Source organism: Pseudopipra pipra, unplaced genomic scaffold, assembly GCF_036250125.1.
Source record: "Pseudopipra pipra isolate bDixPip1 unplaced genomic scaffold, bDixPip1.hap1 HAP1_SCAFFOLD_156, whole genome shotgun sequence".
NCBI classification, from domain to species: domain Eukaryota; kingdom Metazoa; phylum Chordata; class Aves; order Passeriformes; family Pipridae; genus Pseudopipra; species Pseudopipra pipra.
In genome coordinates this window covers 11,627-39,133 of record NW_026990635.1, presented here as the reverse complement: position 1 = coordinate 39,133, position 27,507 = coordinate 11,627, and the positions used below count along the sequence as shown (strand labels likewise).

The window sequence follows — 27,507 nt, the reverse complement described above, 5'->3', positions numbered from 1 at the left end:
AAAATGGCGAGGCGCGGCTGACAAAAGGGGGGACAGCAGCCCTGTTTCCCGGGACAGAAAGCTTGTGAGCTTTGGCTTTCAGGTGCAGTGTGTGGCGCAGTCTTGGCTATCCGTGAGCGGGCAGGGCTTTCTGTGCTGGCACCTTTTCCCTGCGAGGAATCCTCATTTGCATCGGGTTTTGGGGGGGCTGCTAAAATGGCGGGGCGGGGCTGACCAAAGGGGGGACAGCAGCCCTGTTTCCCGGGGCAGAAAGCTTGTGAGGTTTGGCTTTCGGGTGCAGTGTGTGGCGCAGCCTGGGCACTCTGTGGGCAGGCAGGGCTTTCTGTGCTGGCACCTTTTCCCTGCGAGGAATTCTCATTTGCATCGGGTTTGGATTGGGTGGCCGGCAGGAGTGGGCGGGTCTGACCAAAGGGGGGGCAGCAGCCCTGTTTCCCGGGACAGAAAGCTTGTGAGCTTTGGATTTCAGGTGCAGTGTGTGGCGCAGCCTGGGCACTTTGTGGGCAGGAAGGGGTTTCTGTGCTGGCACCTTTTCCCTGCGAGGAATCCTCATTTGGATCGGGTTTTGGAGGGCCTGCTAAAATGGCGGGGCGGGGCTGAGCAAAGGGGGGACAGCAGCCCTGTTTCCCGGGACAGAAAGCTTGTGAGGTTTGGCTTTCAGGTGCAGTGTGTGGCGGAGCCTGGGGTGTCCGTGAGCAGGCAGTGCTTTCTGTGCTGGCACCTTTTCCCTGCGAGGAATCCTCATTTGCATCGGGTTTTGGGGGGGCTGCTAAAATGGCGGGGCGGGGCTGACCAAAGGGGGGACAGCAGCCCTGTTTCCCGGGACAGAAAGCTTGTGAGGTTTGGCTTTCGGGTGCAGTGTGTGGCGCAGCCTGGGCACTCTGTGGGCAGGAACGGGTTTCTGTGCTGACACCTTTTCCCTGCGAGGAATCCTCATTTGTATCGGGTTTTGGGGGGGCTGCTAAAATGGCGGGGCGGGGCTGACCAAAGGGGCGACAGCAGCCCTGTTTCCCGGGACAGAAAGCTTGTGAGGTTTGGCTTTCAGGTGCTGTGTGTGGCGCAGCCTGGGCACTCTGTGGGCAGGCAGGGCTTTCTGTGCTGGCACCTTTTCCCTGCGAGGAATCCTCATTTGGATCGGGTCTGGATCGGGTGGCCGGCAGTGGCGGGTTGGGGCTGACCAAAAGGTGGACAGCAGCCCTGTTTCCCGGGACAGGAAGCTTGTGAGCTTTGGCTTTCAGGTGCAGTGTGTGGCGCAGCCTGGGCACTCCGTGCGCAGGCAGTGCTTTCTGTGCTGGCACCTTTTCCCTGCGAGGAATCCTCATTTGCATCGGGTTTGGATCGGGTGGCCGGCAATGGCGGGGCGGGGCTGAGCAAAGGGGGGACAGCAGCCCTGTTGCCCGGGACAGAAAGCTTGTGAGGTTTGGCTTTCAGGTGCAGTGTGTGGCGCAGCCTGGGGTGTCCGTGGCCAGGCAGGGCTTTCTGTGCTGGCACCTTTTCCCTGCGAGGAATCCTCATTTGGATCGGGTTTTGGGGGGGCTGCTAAAATGGCGGGGCGGGACTGAGCAAAGGGGGGACAGCAGCCCTGTTTCCCGGGACAGAAAGCTTGTGAGGTTTGGCTTTCAGGTGCAGTGTGTGGTGCAGCCTGGGCACTCTGTGGGCAGGCAGAGCGTTCTGTGCTGGCACCTTTTCCCTGCGAGGAATTCTCATTTGGATCGGGTTTTGGGGGGGCTGCTAAAATGGCGGGGCGGGGCTGAGCAAAGGGGGGACAGCAGCCCTGTTTCCGGGGACAGAAAGCTTGTGAGGTTTGGCTTTCAGGTGCAGTGTGTGGGACAGCGTGGGCACTCTGTGGCCAGCCAGGGCTTTCTGTGCTGGCACCTTTTCCCTGCGAGGAATCCTCATTTGGATCGGGTTTGGATCTGGTGGCCGGCAATGTCGGGGCGGGGCTGAGCAAAGGGGGGACAGCAGCCCTGTTTCCCGGGACAGAAAGCTTGTGAGGTTTGGCTTTCAGGTGCAGTGTGTGGCGCAGCCTGGGCACTCTGTGGGCAGGCAGGGCTTTCTGTGCTGGCACCTTTTCCCTGCGAGGAATCCTCATTTGGATCGGGTTTTGGGGGGGCTGCTAAAATGGCGGGGCTGGGCTGAGCAAAGGGGGGACAGCAGCCCTGTTTCCCGGGACAGAAAGCTTGTGAGCTTTGGCTTTCAGGTGCAGTGTGTGGCGTAGCCTGGGGTGTCCGTGAGCCGGCAGGGCTTTCTGTGCTGGCACCTTTTCCCTGCGAGGAATCCTCATTTGGATCCGGTTTGGATCGGGTGGCCCGCAATGGCGGGGCGGGGCGGGGCTGACCAAAGGGGGGACAGCAGCCCTGTTTCCCGGGACAGAAAGCTTGTGAGTTTTGGCTTTCAGGTGCAGTGTGTGGGACAGCCTGGGCACTCTGTGGCCAGCCAGGACTTTCTGTGCTGGCACCTTTTCCCTGCAAGGAATCCTCATTTGGATCGGGTTTGGATCGGGTGTCCGGCAATGGCGGGGCGGGGCTGAGCAAAGGGGGGACAGCAGCCCTGTTTCCCGGGACAGAAAGCTTGTGAGGTTTGGCTTTCAGGTGCAGTGTGTGGCGCAGCCTGGGCACTCTGTGGGCAGGCAGGGCTTTCTGTGCTGGCACCTTTTCCCTGCAAGGAATCCTCATTTGGATCGGGTTTGGATCGGGTGGCCGGCAGGAGTGGGCGGGGCTGACCAAAGGGGGGACAGCAGCCCTGTTTCCCAGGACAGAAAGCTTGTGAGGTTTGGCTTTCAGGTGCAGTGTGTGGCGCAGCCTGGGCACTCTGTGGGCAGGCAGGGCTTTCTGTGCTGGCACCTTTTCCCTGCGAGGAATCCTCATTTGCATCGGGTTTGGATCGGGTGGCCGGCAATGGCGGGGCGGGGCTGACCAAAGGGGGGACAGCAGCCCTGTTTCCCGGGACAGGAAGCTTGTGAGGTTTGGCTTTCAGGTGCAGTGTGTGGCGCAGCCTGGGCACTCTGTGGGCAGGCAGTGCTTTCTGTGCTGGCACCTTTTCCCTGCGAGGAATCCTCATTTGGATCGGGTTTGGATCGGGTGGCCGGCAGGAGTTGGCGGGGCTGACCAAAGGGGGGACAGCAGCCCTGTTTCCCAGGACAGAAAGCTTGTGAGGTTTGGCTTTCAGGTGCAGTGTGTGGCGTAGCCTGGGGTGTCCGTGGGCAGGCAGGGCTTTCTGTGCTGGCACCTTTTCCCTGCGAGGAATCCTCATTTGGATCGGGTTTTGGGGGGCCTGGTAAAATGGCGGGGCTGACCAAAGGGGGGACAGCAGCCCTGTTTCCCGGGACAGAAAGCTTGTGAGGTTTGGCTTTCAGGTGCAGTGTGTGGCGGAGCCTCGGGTGTCCGTGAGCAGGCAGGGCTTTCAGTGCTGGCACCTTTTCCCTGCGAGGAATCCTCATTTGGATCGGGTTTGGATCGGGTGGCCAGCAATGGCGGGGCGGGGCTGACCAAAGGGGGGACAGCAGCCCTGTTTCCCGGGACAGAAAGCTTGTGAGGTTTGGCTTTCAGGTGCAGTGTGTGGCGCAGCCTGGGCACTCTGTGGGCAGGCAGGGCTTTCTGTGCTGGCACCTTTTCCCTGCGAGGAATCCTCATTTGCATCGGGTTTTGGGGGGCCTGCTAAAATGGCGGGGCGGGGCTGAGCAAAGTGGGGACAGCAGCCCTGTTTCCCGGGACAGAAAGCTTGTGAGGTTTGGCTTTCAGGTGCAGTGTGTGGCGCAGCCTGGGCACTCTGAGGGCAGGCAGGGCTTTCTGTGCTGGCACCTTTTCCCTGCGAGGAATCCTCATTTGGATCGGGTTTTGGGGGGCCTGCTCAAATGGCGGGGCGGGGCTGACCAAAGGGGGGACAGCAGCCCTGTTTCCCGGGACAGAAAGCTTGTGAGGTTTGGGTTTCAGGTGCAGTGTGTGGCGCAGCCTGGGCACTCTGTGGGCACGCAGGGCTTTCTGTGCTGTCACCTTTTCCCTGCGAGGAATCCTCATTTGGATCGGGTTTGGATCGGGTGGCCGGCAATGGCGAGGCTGACCAAAGGGGGGACAGCAGCCCTGTTTCCCGGGACAGAAAGCTTGTGAGGTTTGGTTTTCAGGTGCAGTGTGTGGGACAGCCTGGGCACTCTGTGGGCAGGCAGGACTTTCTGTGCTGGCACCTTTTCCCTGCGAGGAATCCTCATTTGGATCGGGTTTGGGGGGGGCTGCTAAAATGGCGGGGCTGACCAAAGGGGGGACAGCAGCCCTGTTTCCCGGGACAGAAAGCTTGTGAGTTTTGGCTTTCAGGTGCAGTGTGTGGCGCAGCCTGGGGTGTTCGTGAGCAGGCAGGGCTTTCTGTGCTGGCACCTTTTCCCTGCGAGGAATCCTCGTTTGGATCGGGTGGCCGGCAGGAGTGGGCGGGGCTGACCAAAGTGGGGACAGCAGCCCTGTTTCCCGGGACAGAAAGCTTGTGAGTTTTGGCTTTCAGGTGCAGTGTGTGGCGCAGCCTGGGGTGTCCGTGAGCAGGCAGGGCTTTCTGTGCTGGCACCTTTTCCCTGCGAGGAATCCTCACTTGCATCGGGTTTGGATCGGGTGGCCGGCAATGGCGGGGCGGGGCTGACCAAAGGGGGGACAGCAGCCCTGTTTCCCGGGACAGAAAGCTTGTGAGGTTTGGCTTTCAGGTGCAGTGTGTGGGACAGCCTGGGCACTCTGTGGGCAGGCAGGGCTTTCTGTGCTGGCACTTTTTCCCTGCGAGGAATCCTCATTTGGATCGGGTTTGGATCGGGTGGCCGGCAGGAGTAGGTGGGGCTGACCAAAGGGGGGACAGCAGCCCTGTTTCCCGGGACAGAAAGCTTGTGAGGTTTGGCTTTCAGGTGCAGTGTGTGGCGCAGCCTGGGCACTCTGTGGCCAGCCAGGACTTTCTGTGCTGGCACCTTTTCCCTGCGAGGAATCCTCGTTTGGATCGGGTGGCCGGCAGGGGTGGGCGGGGCTCACCAAAGGGGGGACAGCAGCCCTGTTTCCCGGGACAGAAAGCTTGTGAGGTTTGGCTTTCAGGTGCAGTGTGTGGGACAGCGTGGGCACTCTGTGGCCAGCCAGGGCTTTCTGTGCTGGCACCTTTTCCCTGCGAGGAATCCTCATTTGGATCGGGTTTTGGGGGGCCTGCTAAAAGGGCGGGGCGGGGCTGACCAAAGGGGGGACAGCAGCCCTGTTTCCCGGGACAGAAAGCTTGTGAGGTTTGGCTTTCAGGTGCAGTGTGTGGCGCAGCCTGGGGTGTCCGTGAGCAGGCAGGGCTTTCTGTGCTGGCACCTTTTCCCTGCGAGGAATCCTCATTTGGATCGGGTTTTGGGGGGGCTGCTAAAATGGCGGGGCGGGGCTGACCAAAGGGGGGACAGCAGCCCTGTTTCCCGGGACAGAAAGCTTGTGAGGTTTGGCTTTCAGGTGCAATGTGTGGGACAACCTGGGCACTCTGTGGCCAGCCAGGACTTTCTGTGCTGGCACCTTTTCCCTGCGAGGAATCCTCATTTGGATCGGGTTTTGGGGTGGCTGCTAAAATGGGGGGGCGGGGCTGACCAAAGGGGGGACAGCAGCCCTGTTTCCCGGGACAGAAAGCTTGTGAGGTTTGGCTTTCAGGTGCAGTGTGTGGCGCAGCCTGGGCACTCTGTGGGCAGGCAGAGCTTTCTGTGCTGGCACCTTTTCCCTGAGAGGAATCCTCATTTGGATCGGGTTTTGGGGGGGCTGCTAAAATGACGGGGCGGGGCTGACCAAAGGGGGGACAGCAGCCCTGTTTCCCGGGACAGAAAGCTTGTGAGGTTTGGCTTTCAGGTGCAGTGTGTGGCGCAGCCTGGGGTGTCCGTGAGCAGGCAGGGCTTTCTGTGCTGGCACCTTTTCCCTGCGAGGAATCCTCATTTGGATCGGGTTTGGAACGGGTGGCCGGCAATGGAGGGGCGGGGCTGACCAAAGGGGGGACAGCAGCCCTGTTTCCCGGGACAGAAAGCTTGTGAGCTTTGGCTTTCAGGTGCAGTGTGTTTTTGACAGCCTGGCCACTCTGTGGGCAGGCAGGACTTTCTGTGCTGGCACCTTTTCCCTGCATGGAATCCTCATTTGGATCGGGTTTGGATCGGGTGGCCGGCAGGAGTGGGTGGGGCTGACCAAAGGGGGACAGCAGCCCTGTTTCCCGGGACAGAAAGCTTGTGAGGTTTGGCTTTCAGGTGCAGTGTGTGGCGCAGCCTGGGCACTCTGTGGCCAGCCAGGACTTTCTGTGCTGGCACCTTTTCCCTGCGAGGAATCCTCATTTGGATCGGGTTTGGGGGGGGCTGTTAAAATGGCGGGGCGGGGCTGACCAAAGGGGGGACAGCAGCAGTCTTCTTTTCCCGGGACAGAAAGCTTGTGAGGTTTGGCTTTCAGGTGCAGTGTGTGGCGCAGCTTGGGGTGTCCGTGAGCGGGCAGGGCTTTCTGTGCTGGCACCTTTTCTCCGAGAGGAATCCTCATTTGGATCGGGTTTTGGGGGGGCTGCTAAAATGGGTGGCGGGGCTGACCAAAGGGGGGACAGCAGCCCTGCTTCCCCGGACAAAATGCTTCTGAGGTTTGGCTTTCAGGTGCAGTGTGTGGCGCAGCCTGGGCACTCTGTGGGCAGGCAGAGCTTTCTGTGCTGGCACCTTTTCCCTGCGAGGAATCCTCATTTGGATCGGGTTTGGATCGGGTGGCCGGCAATGGCGGGGCGGGGCTGACCAAAGGGAGGGACAGCAGCAGTCTTCTTTTCCCGGGACAGAAAGCTTGTGAGGTTTGGCTTTCAGGTGCAGTGTGTGGCGCAGCCTGGGGTGTCCGTGAACAGGCAGGGCTTTCTGTGCTGGCACCTTTTCTCTGTGCGGAATCCTCATTTGGATCGGGTTTGGATCGGGTGGCCGGCAGTGGTGGGCGGGGCTGACCAAAGGAGGGGACAGCAGCCCTGTTTCCCGGGACAGAAAGCTTGTGAGGTTTGCTTTCAGGTGCAGTGTGTGACGCAGCCTGGGCACTCCGTGGGCCGGCAGGGCTTTCAGTGCTGGCGCCTTTTCCCTGCGAGGAATCCTTATTTGTGTCGGGTTTGGACCAGGACGCTGGGTACATGAGGGTACGCACTAAAAGCTTCGTCCAAAAATTGAAATAAGAAGAAAGAATCCCCGAGCTGTCCAGGTGAGTTCCCTGATGGAGACAACCCCTCTGCAGACGAAGGGCACGTGCTGCCGCTTGGTTCTTTTGAAACCAAAGTTCTTGTTGGTTAAGTCGAGAGGATTTTCTGATGGTCCTGAGACCTTAAATGCCAAATTTTAGCATCTGTTCCCACGAAGGAACTGTCACCTCCGTACATCCCCCGCTCACTCTAAAGGGGTCTTCGCTTCCGTTTCCATGAAAGCTGTGTTGTGTGTCACAGGAACGCAGCTGAAACCTGCTCTGAAAAGGCTGGAGAGACATGGGAAAAGGCCTGAAGAGGAGCAGCTCAATCCAAATTGGGTTATTTCGTAGGAAAAGCCTGGGTGGGCGCTTCAGGGAATAGGTGTGGAGGCTGACCCAAAGCCCTCTGAGATCAGAGTCGGCCGTCAACAACGACCTTCCCCTCACAAATCCAAGGTCCCAGCTCCCGGTGGGACCCCTGACGGCCACCAGCCACAGCCAGCTTTGTCCCAGCTCCGGGAACACAGTGGCCACCAGCCTCTGGCCTGCTGATACACCTTTGTATTTGTATTTTTATTTTGAATCAACAGCACTTTCAGCTACTTTTATTATTGTTTTTAATTCTCCTAAGTCTGTATTTGCTTTGGAGGAGAGAATGAAAACTTGGGACGAAATGAAGTGGATCAGGATGGTGGAACAAAAAGGAAAAAAGCAGAAAACGTTTCAAATATTATTCAAGTGATTTTTTTTCCCAGTAATATAAACCATGAAATTCCTTATAACATTATAGTATTTTACAGTTTTATGAAGCTTTCTATTGTGACTTTTATGGAATCAAAAGATGAAATGATGAGATACTTTAGCATTTATATTTTTCAAAATGAAATGTATACTGAAAATAAAGTAGCTTTATGCATTTATGGGAGAGTTCATGTCCGTTTTCGCTCCTTATGTGTCGAGTCTTGTCTGACCGAATTGAGATCTGAGGATCACTGTGGTGGTATGGGGGAGTGGCTGGCAATTTGGAAGCAGGCGTCCTTGGTTCGCCTGGATTGCCAAGGAGCAGCACGGACAGGGCCGAGGACTGCGGGAGGGACAAGTGGTTATGGCCACCCACGACACACTCTCTCATCCCAGCCGTGCTTTGGGGTCCATCCCCCGCTTTTGGGTCGCGCCCCGGGGCTGCAGTCCCGGCCGTGCCCACCGGGGTCACCGCTCTCCCGTGCCAAGGCACAGCCCCGGCTCCCCCGGCCCGAGCGGGACCGTGTCCCGTTCCCTGGGGGGGTTCCAGCCCCAGTCCCACCTCGGTCCTCCCGCCGCGGGGCCCCCACTCCGCCTGCCGGGCGAGAGGCGGCACCGGCCAGGACCCGCAGCGGGCACGGGCGGGACCCGGCAACGAGCCCCGGGAACAAACCCCCGAGCACGGACCCCAGGGAACGAGCCCCTGGACTTAAGAGTAAGGGGTTTGAAATCCTCAAAAGCTCAGTGATGACAGAACAGTGTCACTGCCTTTATCAGCTCATCTCTAAATTCAACATGGCACAAGAAGCTGTGCAGAAATACCCATCTCAACAAAGATCTCCCAGAGCAGTTCGAATCCAAGTGTGCTTCACTTCAGCTGTGCACAAGCACCACTCCTGCTCACCTCCGTGCTGTGTTTGACAGAGTCTGACAGAACATTCCTTTGGGGAACCTGCTGGTTCCTGCTCACGAGGAGGCTGATACACCAGACTTACTGCCTGAGGTACAAAACACTCTCCAGAGTAATCACCCCAACAACTGTATCAGATAGAAACACATCCTTAGAAATAACAATTGCGATGCCAAGGTTTCATGTTTTAAACTCTCTGTCTCTCCCTCCAGAGTTCTCCTGGGAATGTAGGGATGGTGTTTAAGAGCATCCTAAGGAGAACTGACAGTCACTGTTCCACACTTTCCAGGATAGCAACACTGCCAAACTGAGCTTGTAACATAGACCCTCTCAGGATAATTTGTAGATCTCATTAAATGCTAATTCTTCATGAGAAGAATCAGGACAGGGAGGCTGATTTAACACCTAGAGGGATTCGTGGGCTACAATGAGGACACTGACCACAAGCCTGGTGCTCCTGAAAAGAGCAGGTATTGACCTGACAAGTGCCTCAGATCGATCTGTGACAAGAAGTGGAAGGTGGAGTTGGTACCAGAGTCGCTGTCCCTTCACACACAGTTAGTCAGTGGCCTGCAGAAAAGAAGGGGGTTCCTGCCTGCTGCTCTGCCCTGTCACTGCCCCGTTCCCTGGGAAAGTGCAGCTCTTGTCACTGCAGTGTAAAGGTGGGGAAAAGGCAGCGAGAGAAAGGCAGCCCAGCTTGGGGGGTGACCCTCCCTTCCTTCAGCTGCTGGGAAACGTGGCCGGGAGTCCCTCAGAGGCATTCCAGCTGAGGAGCTGCACCACTGCCAGAGGGACTTGGCAGTGACGGAGCAAGGGCAGCTCCTAAAATGCCCAGCTGGAGGAACGAGCTGCCCAGGCCTCCGCACCAAGCCCTGTGCAGGGCACTTGGGCTGCTGGGGAATGGCCCAGCAGGGAGGTTCTGCTCCTGCCAGCCCAGCTGTTGCTGCCAACCGCATAGGAGGGGAGGTATTTTGTCAGGACAGTCGCTCATGGAACGGGTTGCCTGGGGAGGTTGTTGTATCCCCATCCGTGGAATGTTTCAAAACATGACTGGATCCCTCCCTGAGCAACCCGGTGCGATCCCATTGGTGACTGTGGCCTGAGCAGGAGGTCAGACTTAGAGACCTTGAACTGTCTCTTGTGACCCAGATTCCTCTACAGTCCTGCAGCAGTTCTGGCTTCTTACAGTCCATGAGACCTGTTGGTTCCACAGTCTGCAGAGAAGCTCCTTTGCCCAGCAGGCAGTCCTGGAATGCCCAGCCATCCATGGCAGAGATTCCCAGAGCTGCCACGTGCCCCAGCTGTCCCTGAGCCCCAGCTTTGGCCTCAGCACTGAAACGCTGCCAGGACCTGTCCCTGCTGTGCAGGTCCGTGGGGCTGCAGGACACGGTGTCACACAGCACACACGGCCACTGGGTCCTGCCAGCTCCTCCAGCCTGTGCTTCCTGATTGCCGGGGATTTTAGGGGCCACCTGTCTCCAGGGATGGGCAGGGAAACAGAGATTTCCTGTGACAGGGAGCAAGATTTCCTGTGACAGGGCCTTGCCAAGGCAAGCAAATCGCCTGGGCTTCAGGTGCCCGTGTGCAATTCCATCTCCAGGCTGTCTCCCCCAGCAGCAGGTTCCTGTCCCCAGTTCCCGATCTCCCTCAGCTGAGCGGGCGGGGCGGGGCCGCAGGGCCAGGCGGGCTGGGATTGGGCGGCGGCGCTCGAGCGCTGATTGGGCAGCGCTGCCGGCCCGCGGTATAAAGGGCCGGCGGGGGGGGTGCGGTCGGTTGTGTGTGAGGGCTGAGGGCGGTGCCCCGCTGCTGCCCGGGCTGCGGAGGGGAGAGCGCCTTGGCCGCTGGGTTATGGACCGGGGGAGCCGGGGGGCGTTTAGGGGCGCCTTGTGCTGGGCAGCGGGGGCCGGGTAAGCCCCTTCCCTGCCGGGTGACCCCGGGGGAGCCGTGGCAGGGCTGCGGGGCTGTTGCTCTCTGGGTGTCTCAGGGATTGCCTCGGAATCCCAAAGTCTTTCCCCGTGCAGGGTTACGAGGCAAAGACTGCTTTAACTTGGTTTCTTGGTGCTGCATTAATGCTTTTTGGTTGTTCTGTGTCAGTTTGCAGCCTGGCTCGTGGTTTCCCCTGGTGCTGGGGAGTGGAGGCGAGTTGTGCTTCCTGCTGGGAGAGAGAAGGGCCTTGGGAAGCTGCTCCATGAGCCACAGCTGTGCCGAGCCCGGGAGTCTGTCCAGGTGAGAGCAGGGCTTATACTGCCAGTGAGGAGCTGGGTTTGCTGTTGAAACATGCCCATGCCTTTAAATGCAAGGGCAGGCAGAAGCTGGGAGGGACCCTGAGCACATTTTAAAAAACCTTGACTGTGGGAGGAGTGTCCAGGAGAAATTATTCCTTTTTTCAGGGAGGCAGTTTGTGAGGACAGGGGGGTTGCTGTGCTCTCTAGCAAAACTACTCCCCTTGGGATGTGCAGGGTGAGGAAATGTTGGCCCCGTGTGGGCTGGAGCAAAGGTGTGTGGGTGCCTGTGTGTGACACCCGTGGGTGTGCAGGAAGGGGGTTCTGGTGCCATTGGAGCTGCCAGGGAGCCAAAAAGGGCACAGTTGTCTGAAAAAGGTGAAAGCTCTGTTGGCCTCTGTTGACACCTGCACCAAAGGAGATGCAAATTTTCCCCCTCTTGGTTGCAGGCTTCACAAAGCTCCCAGGAAAGGAAGTTTTAGATTCCAACTCCCCTTTATGCTAAAGGTTTCCTTGTTCTCTCAGCAGGATGTCGAGTGCCACCGTGTCCCTGAGGTTCCCCTTTCTGCTGTTGGGAGAGCACGAGGTGGATGGAGAGGATCCCCAGCCATCTGCAGGCAAAAGGGACTCGCACAACTACGATTTTTCTCCAGGTCTCTTAAGGGGGACTTTGAGGGTACCATGGGTAATGTGCCAGCTCTCCTGCTGGAGTTTTTGTCTTCTGCTATATTTGAGCATACAGAGTAAAACTAAAGTCAGGTGTGTTCTGGAGTATGTTACACTCATGCAAAGCTCCTTCCCTCTGTTTATTTTCTGTTCTGGAAAGCACAGTCTGGGGTTCCTGGGCACTTCCTATTAAATGATTCCATGAAAATAATTTTGTACTGAAAGGGAAAAGGAGCTGTCTGTGGGAGGTCAGATGTCACTGATAAAAGCTGTATGTTTTTTCACTCAGTAAGCTTTTAAAATATCTCACAGTGTGTAGGAATGCCTGGCTTCTAAAACTCACCAGCTGAGTCTTAGAAGTTTCTTTGAAGAGCTGTTTTCAGGCAGCAAAATTGGCCCTGCAGGAGGGACTCTGTGCCTGCTCTCCCGTGGCTCCAAGGGATCTCTGGCCCTTCACGCCGGCACCGAGATTTTCTCGGGAAGGGCCTCAGATCCCCGGACCAGTCTGGGACACAGGCAAGATCCCCCTGCCTTTAGAAATGAGGCCTTCTTGTGGCTTCCTCCCCATACCCATTGGGGGGTTCCAAAGAAGGCCTCTTGAAATGCCTTTTGGGCTGTCCATTGAAGCCTTGAGACCAAATTGGCCCCCTGGAGGGACAGTGCTGTTGGTGCCCCCCGGGTTGGGGCACCCCGAGGACTCCAGCGCGCACCGAAAGGATTATTCGGGGAGATCCTCGGGGTGCCCGGCCCTGGGGAGCTCAAAGCAAGGTCCCTGCAATGGATTCAGGCATTGCTGAGAGTATCCCAGGGGTAGCTGTCCCTGCTAGACATGGAGCTCTCTAATGGAGTGTAATTGGGTGATAAAAGTGGTGCTCCAAGTGCCAAAGCAGTGTGGGATTGGGATTAATAAATGAGCAGTGATGGTGCAATTGGCTGTTTTCTCGGGACTGTAATGGTAAGAGCTGCAGGAGTGCCAGGTGTGTGTTCCAGTCCCCAGCATTTGGTTTGCACATGTCCTGGTCAGACACAGGTCCAACTTCCTCAGTCCTTAACCCAGTAGAGGGAGAATGAAGGACTGGCAGTGTTAAGGTGATTGGTGTGACAGGGGTGAAACTGGGAAAACATTGGGGAATTCCTGAGTTTCTCTCTTTGCCAAACTCACCCAAACCTGTGCTAGGAAGAGATGGACTGGAAAAGTTGAGGCAGAAATGAAATGGAAAACTGGGGTTGTTGAAACTGTAATTGCTGAAACTAAATGTGTCCAAGCAGCAGCTCTTGTTGTGCAGGGAATAACTCCTGTCAGCAGCAAGGTCCTGACTGAAGTGGCAGCTGCAGTTGTTCCTGTGGTGTGGGCCAGTGGAATTGCAGGAGAGTGGAAGAGGGCAGAACCTGTAGGTATTACCCCTACTGTGGGATCTCTCCTGGTAAGGCAAACCCAGTATCCTTTAAAATCAGAATGCGAGACTGGATTGGTTGCAGTAACAGCTGAATTTGCTCATCCTGGTTTGCTTGTAGGACGTGAATGCAAGAACCTGCCAAGAAACCAATGACCAAGATGATTGATGAGTGCAGGATCTGAGAGAAGCACCTTGAATGACAACCTCGAGCAGTTTCCACTATTGGATTGCAAAGATGGCCTTTGCTGCATCTACTTGAGCAAGGAAAGCCAAGAAACCTTTGCTTTTGAAGGAGAAAACCTGGAAAGCAGGAAGGAAGAAAAGAAACCCCCTGACTCCTCCCTCAGCCCCAGACAGCCCATGAACTGCCTTCCTGGGAATGGTAGGACGGGGTGGACTCTGGATTGCTCCCTCTGGATGTGTGGTAAGACTTTTATACCAACTTTTAAGAACAGCCTGTAAGCATTTGCTGCCTTGGCTAGATGGTGCAAGGGCAGCCTTTAAGCAGCTGAAGCATTCCCTGAGGAGAGCTCTGGGTCTGCCAGATGTCTCAGAACTGTTGGAAGCATCTTTGGTGGGGAGGGCAAACAAAGGCCAAGGTGTGCAGTGACCCCCCTGAGAAGGGACTTTGAGTTAATGGCATCCCTGCAAGTGAACTGTGTGGGCTGTTCCCCCTGTAGGGCAGGTGACAGTCCCAGCTACAGTGATGGGAGAAATGGTTAAAAGAGAGCCCAAAAAGCTGGAAATCCTCCTGGAGGCTCTTGGCAAACAGAGTTTCCTGCATTCCTCCTGCAAGAAGGACAGTGATAGCTTTTGAGTGCTGGTAGATGCTTTTAATAGATAGCCTTGAGTGTGTCCTTGTTGCACCAGTAGGCCTTGCCAAAGTCCCAGTATTCCAGGAGATATGCCTATTGAAGTTTAAAATGATCTCCATAATCCTTTGTTGTCTTGAGGCTCTCCCCTGCAGGAACTCCAGGAACTCCTGGTGCCGCCTGGGCCGATGGATTGGACGCCCCAGCCCCTCCGTTCCTGCCCAGCCACTGGGTCCGTGTCCAGTGGTGGCACTGCCAGCCCTGCAGGTGAAGTGGGAAGGGCCTTTCCAGGTCTTGTGGATCACATTTATAGCAGTTGACATTGCAGAAAAAGGATGTTGGGTCTCTTCTTGAGTTCAGAAAGCTCCTTTTGGTTGGTGAGCAGGACAAAGTGGATCCTTCAGAGTTCCCATCCGTGTTTGTGTCTCAGCCTGTGTTAGGATTCAGGGCTGTAGCTGTTGTTGTCACTGAGGAGTCAAACTCTGCTTTAAATAATGAGACATTGGCCTGATGGCCAAGTGTCAAGAATAAAGGGGGAATGATATCTGAGTGTTGAGATGTAACAAGGGCTGATCCTTTTTGCAGTGGGATGTAGCCTGGAAAGTGCACAGAGCTGAGCCAAGGGATTGAAAGGGACCAAGCAAGGGAGGTGAAGAAAGAAGGAAGAAGGAAGTGAGGCAGCAGGCAAGCAGCAGCAAGTTGCTGTGTAAGCAGGTGAGTTGTGTTGAGGTTCCTAAGGCAGGCACTGAGGACTTTGAGGGCTCCAGACAGAGCAGACCTGGGAAGGCCCTCGGTGAAGCCCTTTGGAAACCTTGTAAGGGTAGGTGTGTATGGTGATAAGTGTTGGAAAATGTCCTGAGTAGGGATTAGGAATGCAGGGAAGGAAAATGAATCCTCCTGTAATGCTGCCATGTCAGCTGCAGTGGAGATACCTGTGTGTGCCCTTTGGGAGCTTATTGCCAAAGGGACTCCTGGCAGGCTGGAATGATTCAAGAGCATGGGAATAAAAGATTGCCTGGCTTCTAAAACTCATCCATTGAGTCTCAGAGGTTCTTGTATGAAATTTTAGGTAACACCTGAACTTTTGTGTGTACTTCTGAGTTCAGCTGGAAAGAGATTGTCCAGGGAAGAGGAATCTTGCTCAGTGCAAGAAGTTGCCCTTGATGAACTTCCCCTCTGAGCTGATGCCCTTGGCAGGAGAAGTGCTCAGCAAGGAGGCTCTTTGCTCCTAGGCAGGAAGAAAGGTCAGTGCCCTTCCTCCCCAAGGCCCAGCCCAGCAGGGCTGGCAGGAGCTGCTGGTGTGGCTGCTCTTTGGGTTCTCAGCTGTGGCTGTGGGGTGGTGACATCGTGTTCCTGCCTGTGCTCCAGGGCAGCCAAAAGCCCCAGCCCAGCCCCTGGGCCTTTCTGGGAGCCTGAGCTATTGTAGTACTGGGGATGGGGGTTTGGGTTTTTGTTTCCCTAAAAGTAGAACCATTGGGGGGGATCTCTTATCTCACAGTTGTTGTTGTTTTGATATCTTAATTAATTACAACTTGAGAAGAAAACCTTGTGTAACTTAGGAACTGACTTGCACTGGTTACACTGAAAGTGCCAAGGAGTTGTAGTGTCCACTAGATTGTTTGTATTGAAGCAGTTTGGTGTTTACAAAGGGATAATAACTCCTGTCAGCAGCAAGGTCCTGACTGAAGTGGCAGCTGCAGTTGTTCCTGTGGTGTGGGCCAGTGGAATTCCAAGAAAATGGACAAGGACAGAAGCTGTAAGAATTACCCCTAAGCCAGAGTCTCTCCTGGTAAGGCAAACCCAGTATCCTTTAAAATTAGGAAGCCAAGCTGGATTGGTTTTATTAACAGCTAAATTTGCTGATCATGGTTTGATAGTAGAATGTGAATGGAAGGACCTGTAAAGAAAGGAAATGGGAAAGATGATGGATTGCTGGGAGCAGGGGCTGGCAGACAGTGGGATGGATGTTTGGTTGTGTTTGGGAATGAGCAGCTTGACCTGCCCAGGGTTGTCTGTGCTGGGGGTGGGTTTGGGTCCTGTGTGGCCACAGGTCTGTGCAGCAGCTGGAGCCTGGGCAGGTCTGGGGGCTGTGGTGTGCCAGGCTGCTGAGTTTGTTTTGCCTGTTTCCTTGGAGTGTCCCAGTGTCCCTGCTTGGCTGTTTGTTGCCCTGCAGGCAGAAGAGCCCAGGCCTGAGCTGACTGAGTGTTGGTGTGACCCAGAGTGGGTGTCCCTGCCCTGGGGCCAGTCCCCAGAGCTGCCTTTGGCATCCCCTGCTGAAGGGTGGGAGCTGCCCAGAGCCAGCAGCATCCAGCTGGAGGATCCAGGAGGATGCAGCTCTGCTTTGCTGGGAGGTAAGAGGTGGGGTGCAGGAGCTGGCAGGGGTGTTTTGCAGGCAGAGGGAGGGCAGGAGCAGGAGAATTGCAGGTGCAGCAGCTGGGTCAGTGCTGGATGGAGTCGGGGCTGGGAAAGGGCCCTGAGTGTCAGGGCAGGGGAGAGCCCAGGGTGGCCCTGGGAGCCCTGGGGCTGTGAACAAGTGCAGTGGGCAAAGGAATGGGCACTGGAGAGCTGGGCAAACAGCTGGAGGAGTTGCAAGGGGAACCAGGAGACTGGAATGCAGGAGCAGCAGCTCCCTGTGTGTGTGTAGAACCAACTGTACTGCAGCCCCAAGGGAGGTGGGAAATGAACCTCAGGAGGCTGGGAACGAGTCCCACACACTGGTTAAAGTGGGATGGAGTCTTGCCAAGTGTCTGAAAAGCTTTTCTTCAGTGTTGCTTTATCAATTGAAAACTGGAGTGATTGTCGAGGTGTTGGCAGTTGTTTTCCTGTGTTTTTGGTGAGGTGTTGACTCAGTACCTTTCTTGGAGCTGCTGTTGGATGAAGAGGTGCCCCCAGTTGACCTGTAAGGTCCTGGTTGTCTTCCCGGCTTCTCCCAGCTTGTCCAGGAGATGGAATTCCAGTGCTACAGTCCAGATGGGTCGTGGTGCTCCCAAAAGGACCCTTTGTGCCTTCAGGGCAGGTTCTGGTGCCACTGGAGCTGCTGGGAGAAGCATAGGGTTGGCAGTGAGAGGCCTGGAATGATGTTGCTGTGGCACAGAAGAAATGAGCAGTGGTGGTACAATTGGCTATTTTGTCTTGAATGTAATGGTAAGAGCTCCAGGAGTGCAAGGTGTGTGTTCCAGTCCCCAGCATTTGGTTTGCACCTGTCCTGGTCAGACACAGGTCCAACTTCCTCAGTCCTTAACCCAGTAGAGGGCGAATTAAGGACTGGCAGTGTTAAGGTGACTGGTGTGACAGGGGTTAAACTGGGAAAACATTGGGGAATTCCTCGGTTGGTCCATTTGCCAAACTCACCCAAACCTCTGCTAGGAAGAGATGGACTGGAAAAGTTGAGGCAGAAATGAAATGGAAAACTGGGGTTGTTGAAACTGTAATTGCTGGAACTAAATGTGTCCAAGCAGCAGCTCTTGTTGTGCAGGGAATAACTCCTGTCAGCAGCAAGGTCCTGACTGAAGTGGCAGCTGCAGTTGTTCCTGTGGTGTGGGCCAGTGGAATTGCAGGAGAGTGGAAGAGGGCAGAACCTGTAGGTATTACCCCTGATGTGGGATCTCTCCTGGTAAGGCAAAGCCAGTACCCTTTAAAATCACAATGCCAGACTGGATGGTTGCAGTAACAGCTAAATTGGCTCATCCTGGTTTGCTTGTAGGATGTGAATGCAAGAACCTGCCAAGAAAACCAATGTCCAAGATGATTGATGAGTGCAGGACCTGAGAGAACCACCTTGAATGACAACCTTAGGTTTAAAAGATGGGTGTTGCTTTTGAAGGAGAAAATCTGGAAAGCAGGAAGGAAGAAAAGAAGCCCCATGACTCCTCCCTGAGCCCCAGACAGCCCATGAACTACCTTCCTGGGAATGGTAGGACGGGGTGGACTCTGGATTGCTCCCTCTGGATGTGTGGTAAGACTTTTATACCAGCTTTTAAGAACAGCCTGTAAGCATTTGCTGCCTTGGCTAGATGGTGCAAGGGCAGCCTTTAAGCAGCTGAAGCATTCCCTGAGGAGAGCTCTGGGTCTGCCAGATGTCTCAGAACTGTTGGAAGCATCTTTGGTGGGGAGGGCAAACAAAGGCCAAGGTGTGCAGTGACCCCCCTGAGAAGGGACTTTGAGTTAATGGCATCCCTGCAAGTGAACTTTGTGGGATGTTCCCCCTGTAGGGCAGGTGATAGTCCGTGCTATAGTGATGGGAAAAATGGTTAAAAGAGAACCCAAAAACCTGTAAATCGTCCAGGAGGCTCTTGGCAAAGAGATTTTCCTGAGTTCCCCCTGCAAGACGGATAGTGATAGTTTTGAGTGCTGGTAGATCCTTTGAATAGATAGCCTTGAGTGTGTCCTTGTTGCACCAGTAGGCCTTGTCAAAGTCCCCATATTCCAGGAGATATACCTATTAAAGTTAAAAATGATCCTTTTCCTAATCCTTTGTTGTCTTGAGGCTCTCCCCTGCAGGAACTCCAGGAACTCCTGGTGCCGCCTGGGCCGATGGATTGGACGCCCCAGCCCCTCCGTTCCTGCCCAGCCACTGGGTCCGTGTCCAGTGGTGGCACTGCCAGCCCTGCAGGTGAAGTGGGAAGGGCCTTTCCAGGTCTTGTGGATCCATTTATAGTAGCCAAAGTTGCAGAAAAAGGATGTTGGGTCTCTTCTTGAGTTCAGAAAGCTCCTTTGGATTGGTGAGCAGAACAAAGTGGATCCTTCAGAGTTCCCATCCGTGTTTGTGTCTCAGCCTGTGTTAGGATTCAGGGCTGTAGCTGTTGTTGTCACTGAGGAGTCGAACTGTGCTTTAAATAAGGAGACACTGGCCTGATGGCCCAGTGTCAAGAATAAAGGGGGAATGCTGTCTGAGTGTTGAGATGTAACAAGGGCTGATCCTTTTTGCAGTGGGATGTAGCCTGGAAACTGCAGAGAGCTGAGCCAAGGGATTGAAAGGGGCCAAGCAAGGGAGGTGAAGAAAGAAGGGAAGTGAGGCAGCAGGCAAGCAGCAGCAAGTTGCAGTGTAAGCAGGTGAGTTGTGTTGAGGTTCCTAAGGCAGGCACTGAGGACTTTGAGGGCTCCAGACAGAGCAGACCTGGGAAGACCCTCGGTGAAGCCCCTTGGAAACCTTCTAAGAGTAGGTGTGTATGGTAATGAGTCTTGGAAAATGTCCTGACTGTGGAACAGGAATGCAGGGAAGGAAAATGAATCCTCCTGTATTGCTGCCATGTCAGCTGCAGTGGAGATACCTGTGTGTGCAATTTGGGAGCTGATTGACAGGGCACCCGTGGGGCTGGGATGATGGCAGGGTGTTGTAAGCAAGGAATGCCTGGCTTCTAAAACTCACCAGCTGAGTCTTAGAGGCTTTTTTGAAGAGTTGATTTCAGGCAGGAAAATTGGCCGCCAGGAGGGACTCTGTGCCTGCTCTCCCGTGGCTCCAAGGGATCTCTGGCCCTTCACGCCGGCACCGAGATTTTCTCGGGAAGGGCCTCAGATCCCCGGACCAGTCTGGGACACAGGCAAGATCCCCCTGCCTTTAGAAATGAGGCCTTCTTGTGGCTTCCTGCCCATACCCGTTGGTGGGTTCCAAAGAAGGCCTCTTGAAATGCCTTTTGGGCTGTCCATTGAAGCCTTGGGACCAAATTGGCCCCCTGGAGGGACAGTGCTGTTGGTGCCCCCGGGTTGGGGCACCCCGAGGACTCCAGCGCGCACCGAAAGGATTATTCGGGGAGATCCTCGGGGTGCCCGGCCCTGGGGAGCTCAAAGCAAGGTCCCTGCCATGGATTCAGGCATTGCTGAGAGTATCCCAGGGGTACCTGTCCCTACTGGACTTGGAGCTCTCTAATGGACTGTAATTGTGTTCTAAAAGTGGTGCTCCAAGTGCCAAAGCAGTGTGGGATTGGGATTAAGAAATGAGCAGTGAGGGTCCAATTGGCTGTTTTCTCTGGAATGTAATGGTAAGAGCTGCAGGAGTGCCAGGTGTGTGTTCCAGTCCCCAGCATTTGGTTTGCACATGTCCTGGTCAGACACAGGTCCAACTTCCTCAGTCCTTAACCCAATAGAGGGAGAATTAAGGACTGGCAGTGTTAAGGTGATTGGTGTGACAGGGGTGAAACTGGGAAAACATTGGGGAATTCCTCAGTTTGTCTATTGCCCAAACTCACCCAAACTTGTGCTAGGAAGAGATGGACTGGAAAAGTTGAGGCAGAAATGAAATGGAAAACTGGGGATGTTAAAACTGTAATTGCATCCAAGCAGCAGCTCTTGTTGTGCAGGGAATAACTCCTGTCAGCAGCAAGGTCCTGACTGAAGTGGCAGCTGCAGTTGTTCCTGTGGTGTGGGCCAGTGGAACTGCAGGAGAGTGGAAGAGGGCAGAACCTGTAGGTATTACCCCTGATGTGGGATCTCTCCTGGTAAGGCAAACCCAGTACCCTTTAAAATCAGAATGCCAGCTTGGATTGGTTGCAGTAACAGCTAAATTTGCTCATCCTGGTTTGCTTGTAGGATGTGAATGCAAGAACCTGCCAAGAAAACCAATAGCAAAGGGGATTGATGAGTGCAGGACCTGAGAGAACCCCCTTCAATGACAACCTGAAGCAGTTTCCAGTGTTGGATTTAAAAGATGGCCTTTGCTGCATCTACTTGAGCAAGGAAAGCCAAGAAACCTTTGCTTTGGCAGGAGAAAATCTGGAAAGCAGGAAGGAAGAAAAGAAGCCCCCTGACTCCTCCTGAGCCCCAGACAGCCCATGAACTGCCTTGCTGGGAATGGTAGGACAGGATGGACTCTGGATTGCTCCCTCTGGATGTGTGGTAAGACTGTTCTGCCAACTTTTCCAACAGCCTGTAAGCATTTGCTGCCTTGGCTAGATGGTGCAAGGGCAGCCTTTAAGCAGCTGAAGCATTCCCTGAGGAGAGCTCTGGGTCTGCCATATGTCTCAGAACTGTTGGAAGCATCTTTGGTGGGGAGGGCAAACAAAGGCCAAGGTGTGCCGTGACCCCCCTGAGAAGGGACTTTGAGTTAATGGCATCCCTGCAAGTGAACTGTGTGGGCTGTTCCCCCTGTAGGGCAGGTGACAGTCCCAGCTACAGTGATGGGAGAAATGGTTAAAAGAGAGCCCAAAAAGCTGGAAATCCTCCTGGAGGCTCTTGGCAAACAGAGTTTCCTGCATTCCTCCTGCAAGAAGGACAGTGATAGCTTTTGAGTGCTGGTAGATGCTTTTAATAGATAGCCTTGAGTGTGTCCTTGTTGCACCAGTAGGCCTTGCCAAAGTCCCAGTATTCCAGGAGATATGCCTATTGAAGTTTAAAATGATCTCCATAATCCTTTGTTGTCTTGAGGCTCTCCCCTGCAGGAACTCCAGGAACTCCTGGTGCCGCCTGGGCCGATGGATTGGACGCCCCAGCCCCTCCGTTCCTGCCCAGCCACTGGGTCCGTGTCCAGTGGTGGCACTGCCAGCCCTGCAGGTGAAGTGGGAAGGGCCTTTCCAGGTCTTGTGGGTCACATTTATAGCAGCTGAAGTTGCAGAAAAAGGACCTGGGGTCTCTTCTTCTTGAGTTCAGAAAGCTCCTTTTGATTGGTGAGCAGGACAAAGTGGATCCTTCAGAGTTCCCATCCGTGTTTGTGTCTCAGCCTGTGTTAGGATTCAGGGCTGTAGCTGTTGTTGTCACTGAGGAGTCAAACTCTGCTTTAAATCATGAGACACTGGCCTAATGGCCAAGTGTCAGGAAAAAAGGGGGAATGCTCTCTGAGTGTTGAGATGTAACAAGAGCTGATCCTTTTTGCAGTGGGATGTAGCCTGGAAAGTGCACAGAGCTGAGCTAAGGGATTGAAAGGGACCAAGCAAGGGAGGTGAAGAAGGAAGGAAGAAGGGAAGTGAGGCAGCAGGCAAGCAGCAGCAAGTTGCAGTGTAAGCAGGTGAGTTGTGTTGAGGTTCCTAAGGCAGGCACTGAGGACTTTGAGGGCTCCAGACAGAGCAGACCTGGGAAGGCCCTCGTTGAAGCCCCTTGGAAACCTTCTAAGGGTAGGTGTGTATGGTAATAAGTGTTGGAGAATGTCCTGAATGTGGAACAGGAATGCAGGGAAGGAAAATGAATCCTCCTGTAATGCTGCCATATCAGCTTCAGTGGAGATACCTCTGTGTGCCCTTTTGGAGCTGATTGCCAGGGCACCTGGTGGGCTGGAATGATTCAAGAGCATGGGAATACAAGATTGCCTGGCTTCTGAAACTCACCAGTTGTGTCTCAGAGGTTCTTGTATGAAATTTTAGGTAACACCTGAACTTCTAGTGTGTACTTCTGAGTTCCGTTGGAAAGAGATTGTCCAGGGAACAAGTATCTTTCTCATTCCAGGAAGTTGCACTTGATGAACTTCCCCTCTGAGCTGATGCCCTTGGCAGGAGAAGTGCTCAGCAAGGAGGCTCTTTGCTCCTAGGCAGGAAGAAAGGTCAGTGCCCTTCCTCCCCAAGGCCCAGCCCAGCAGGGCTGGCAGGAGCTGCTGGTGTGGCTGCTCTTTGGGTTCTCAGCTGTGGCTGTGGGGTGGTGACATCGTGTTCCTGCCTGTGCTCCAGGGCAGCCAAAAGCCCCAGCCCAGCCCCTGGGCCTTTTGGGAGCCTGAGCTATTGCAGCACTGGGGATGGCTTTGGTTTCCTTCTTTCCTCAGAGTAAAAGTGTCTGGGGGAGTCTGTGATCTCCCTCGTTTTTGTATCATAACTGGAACTTGTAAAGAAGTTCACCTTGTGTAATTTACCAACTGACTTGGCAGTGCCAGGCTGTTGTAGCATGCAGGTTATTGTTTGTGTCTGAGTAGTTTGGTGTTTATTTGCCAAGGGAGGCTGTGGAATGTTATGGTATTTTTGTCCCAATATTTGGAGGCAGTTCCCTGGATTAGATGATTTCTGCGTTGCTCCCTGGTGTCTAAGTTGTGAGGTGTACTAAGAACTGGTAGTTTTTGCAGTGGGATGTACCCTAGAAACTCCATGGAGCTGAGCCAAGGGATTTAGAGGGACTAAGCAAGCGAAGTAAAGAAAGAATGAAGAAGGGAACTGAGAGAGCAGCCAAGCAGCACCAAGTTCCTCTACAACCAGGTGAGTTGTCTTGAAGTTGATAAGGTGGTCACTTAGAACATGGGGGGCTCCAGGCACAGGTGACCACCAGACACCTCTGATGGAGCCCCTCAGAGAGCTTATAAGGGTTTGTGTGTATGGAAACAGGTGTTGGGGATGTCCTGAATATGGAACAGGAATGCAGGGAAGGAAAAAGAACCCTCCTGTAGTGCTGACCCCTGCCATCAGCTGCAGTGGAGATACCTGTGTGTGCCCTTTGGGAGCTGATGGCCAGGACACCCGGTGGGCTGGGATCATGGCAGGGTGTTGTAAGCAAGCAATGCCTGGCTTCTAAAACTCACCAGTTGACTCCTAGAGGCTTCTTTGAAGAGCTGAGTTGAGGCAGCAGAATTGGCCCCCCAGGAGGGACTCTGCCTGCTCTCCCGTGGCTCCAAGGGATCTCTGGCCCTTCACGCCGGCACCGAGATTTTCTCGGGAAGGGCCTCGGATCCCCGGACCAGTCTGGGACACAGGCAAGATCCCCCTGCATTTTAGGACCAAATTGGCCCCCTGGAGGGACAGTGCTGTTGGTGCCCCCCGGGTTGGGGCACCTCGAGGACTCCAGCGCGCACCGAAAGGATTATTCGGGGAGATCCTCGGGGTGCCCGGCCCTGGGGAGCTCAAAGCAAGGTCCCTGCCATGGATTCAGGCATTGCTGAGAGTATCCCAGGGGTAGCTGTCCCTGCTAGACAGGGAGCTCTCTAATGGACTGTAATTGGGTGATAAAAGTGATACTCCAAGTGCAAAAGAATTGTGGGATTGGGATTAAGAAATGAGCAGTGATGGTCCAATTGGCTGTTTTCTCTGGAATGTAATGGTAAGAGCTGCAGGAGTGCCAGGTGTGTGTTCCAGTCCCCAGCATTTGGTTTGCACATGTCCTGATCAGACACAGGTCCAACTTCCTCAATCCTTAACACAATAGAGGGAGAATGAAGGACTGGCAGTGTTAAGGTGATTGGTGTGACAGGGGTGAAACTGGGAAAACATTGGGGAATTCCTCAGTTGGTCTATTTGCCAAATTCGTCCAAACCTCTGCTAGGAAGAGATTGAGTGGAAAAGTTGAGGCAGAAATGAAATGGAAAAGTGAGGATACTGAAACTGTAATTGCTGAAACTAAATGTGTCAAAGCAGCAGCTCTTGTTGTGCAGGGAATAACTCCTGTCAGCAGCAAGATCCTGACTGAAGTGGCAGCTGCAGTTGTTCCTGTTGTGTGGGCCAGTGGACTTCCAGGAGGGTGGAAGAGGGCAGAACCTGTAGGTATTAACCCTAATATGCGATCTATATGGGTAAGGCCAAGCCAGTGTCCTTTAAAATCAGAATGCCAGCTTGGATTGGTTGCAGTAACAGCTAAATTGGCTCATCCTGGTTTGCTTGTAGGATGTGAATGCAAGAACCTGCCAAGAAAACCAATAGCAAAGGGGATTGATGAGTGCAGGACCTGAGAGAAGCACCTTGAATGACAACCTCGAGCTGTTTCCAGTATTGGATTGAAAAGATGGCCTTTGCTACATCTCCTTGAGCAAGGAAAGCCAGGATACCTTTGCTTTGGAAGGAGAAAATGGGGAAAGCAGAAAGGAAGAAAAGCAGCCCCCTGACTCCTCCCTGAGCCCCAGACAGCCCATGAACTGCCTTGCTGGGAATGGTAGGACGGGGTGGACTCTGGATTGCTCCCTCTGGATGTGTGGTAAGACTGTTCTGCCAACTTTTCCAACAGCCTGTAAGCATTTGCTGCCTTGGCTAGATGGTGCAAGGGCAGCCTTTAAGCAGCTGAAGCATTCCCTGAGGAGAGCTCTGGGTCTGCCATATGTCTCAGAACTGTTGGAAGCATCTTTGGTGGGGAGGGCAAACAAAGGCCAAGGTGTGCAGTGACCCCCCTGAGAAGGGACTTTGAGTTAATGGCATCCCTGCAAGTGAACTTTGTGGGCTGTTCCCTCTGTAGGGCAGGTGACAGTCCCAGCTACAGTGATGGGAAAAATGGTTAAAAGGGAGCCCCAAAAGCTGGAAATTGCCCTGGAGGCTCTTGGCCAACAGAGTTTCCTGAGTTCCCCCTGCAAGAAGGACAGTGATAGCTTTTGAGTGCTGGTAGATCCTTTGAATAGATAGCCTTGAGTGTGTCCTTGTTGCCCCAGTAGGCCTTGTCAAAGTCCCCATATTGCAGGGGATATACATGTTAAAGTTTAAAATGATCTTCCTAATCCTTTGTTGTCTTGAGGCTCTCCCCTGCAGGAACTCCAGGAACTCCTGGTGCCGCCTGGGCCGATGGATTGGACGCCCCAGCCCCTCCGTTCCTGCCCAGCCACTGGGTCCGTGTCCAGTGGTGGCACTGCCAGCCCTGCAGGTGAAGTGGGAGGGCCTTTCCAGGTCTTGTGGATCACATTTATAGCAGTTGACATTGCAGAAAAAGGATGTTGGGTCTCTTCTTCTTGAGTTCAGAAAGCTCCTTTTGATTGGTGAGCAGGACAAAGTGGATCCTTCAGAGTTCCCATCCGTGTTTGTGTCTCAGCCTGTGTTAGGATTCAGGGCTGTAGCTGTTGTTGTCACTGAGGAGTCAAACTGTGCTTTAAATCATGAGACACTGGCCTAATGGCCAAGTGTCAGGAAAAAAGGGGGAATGCTCTCTGAGTGTTGAGATGTAACAAGAGCTGATCCTTTTTGCAGTGGGATGTAGCCTGGAAAGTGCACAGAGCTGAGCTAAGGGATTGAAAGGGACCAAGCAAGGGAGGTGAAGAAGGAAGGAAGAAGGGAAGTGAGGCAGCAGGCAAGCAGCAGCAAGTTGCAGTGTAAGCAGGTGAGTTGTGTTGAGGTTCCTAAGGCAGGCACTGAGGACTTTGAGGGCTCCAGACAGAGCAGACCTGGGAAGGCCCTTGGTGAAGCCCCTTGGAAACCTTCTAAGGGTAGGTGTGTATGGTAATGAGTGTTGGAAAATGTCCTGAGTATGGAATAGGAATGCAGGGAAGGAAAATGAATCCTCCTGTAATGCTGCCATATCAGCTGCAATGGAGATAGGTCTGTGTGCCCTTTGGGATCTGATTACCAGGGCACCTGGTGAGCCGGGATGATTCAAGAGCATAGGAATAAAAGATTTCATGGCTTCTAAAACTCACCATCTGAGTCTTAGAGGCTTCTTTGAAGAGCTGATTTCAGACAGGAAAATTGGCCCCCCAGGAGGGACTCTGTGCCTGCTCTCCCGTGGCTCCAAGGGATCTCTGGCCCTTCACGCCGGCACCGAGATTTTCTCGGGAAGGGCCTCAGATCCCCGGACCAGTCTGGGACACAGGCAAGATCCCCCTGCATTTTAGGACCAAATTGGCCCCCTGGAGGGACAGTGCTGTTGGTGCCCCACGGGTTGGGGCACCCCGAGGACTCCAGCGCGCACCGAAAGGATTATTCGGGGAGATCCTCGGGGTGCCCGGCCCTGGGGAGCTCAAAGCAAGGTCCCTGCCATGGATTCAGGCATTGCTGAGAGTATCCCAGGGGTCCCTGTCCCTGCTAGACATGGAGCTCTCTAACGGACTGTAATTGGGTGATAAAAGTGGTGCTCCAAGTGCAAAAGAAGTGTGGGATTGGGATTAAGAAAGTGAGGATATTGAAACTGTAATTGCTGAAACTAAATGTGTCCAAGCAGCAGCTCTTGTTGTGCAGGGAATAACTCCTGTCAGCAGCAAGGTCCTGACTGAAGTGGCAGCTGCAGTTGTTCCTGTTGTGTGGGCCAGTGGACTTCCAGGAGGGTGGAAGAGGGTAGAACTTGTAGGTATTACCCCTAATGTGGGATCTATATGGGTAGGGCCAAGCCAGTGTCCTTTAAAATCAGAATGCCAGCTTGGATTGGTTGCAGTAACAGCTGAATTTGCTCATCCTGGTTTGCTTGTAGGACGTGAATGCAAGAACCTGCCAAGGAACCAATGACCAAGATGATTGATGAGTGCAGGACCTGAGAGAAGCACCTTGAATGACAACCTCGAGCAGTTTCCAGTATTGGATTGCAAAGATGGCCTTTGCTGCATCTCCTTGAGCAAGGAAAGCCAGGATACCTTTGCTTTGGAAGGAGAAAATGGGGAAAGCAGGAAGGAAGAAAAGAAACCCCCTGACTCCTCCCTCAGCCCCAGACAGCCCATGAACTGCCTTGCTGGGAATGGTAGGACAGGATGGACTCTGGATTGCTCCCTCTGGATGTGTGGTAAGACTGTTATGCCAACTTTTAAGAATAGCATGTAAAGCATTTTCTGCCTTGGCTAGATGGTGCAAGGACAGCCTTTAAGCAGATGAAGCATTCCCTGAGGAGAGCTCTGGGTCTGCCATATGTCTCAGAATTGTTGGAAGCATCTTTGGTGGGGAGGGCAAACAAAGGCCAAGGTGTGCAGTGACCCCCCTGAGAAGGGACTTTGAGTTAATGGCATCCCTGCAAAGTGAACTTTGTGGGCTGTTCCCTCTGTAGGGCAGGTGATAGTCCCAGCTACAGTGATGGGAAAAATGGTTAAAAGGGAACCCCAAA

At 54.2% G+C, this 27,507-nt stretch overlaps 2 long non-coding RNA genes across 3 annotated transcripts; both read left to right on the top strand.

Moving 5' to 3' along the window:
• The first annotated feature begins 10,597 nt into the window (after nucleotides 1–10,597).
• LOC135408056 (uncharacterized) lies at nucleotides 10,598–11,638 on the top strand. Of its 2 annotated transcripts, none has more exons than XR_010427206.1 (3): nucleotides 10,598–10,641; nucleotides 10,898–11,022; nucleotides 11,547–11,638. It is a non-coding gene; the product is annotated as an uncharacterized LOC135408056 (long non-coding RNA). The 2 variants fall into 2 exon arrangements; XR_010427205.1 differs by having other exon boundaries at nucleotides 11,544–11,638.
• Nucleotides 11,639–14,192: 2,554 nt separating this feature from the next.
• On the top strand, nucleotides 14,193–27,038 carry LOC135408054 (uncharacterized). The gene is made up of 3 exons (XR_010427203.1): nucleotides 14,193–14,607; nucleotides 22,868–22,997; nucleotides 26,658–27,038. It is a non-coding gene; the product is annotated as an uncharacterized LOC135408054 (long non-coding RNA).
• Nucleotides 27,039–27,507: the final 469 nt, after the last annotated feature.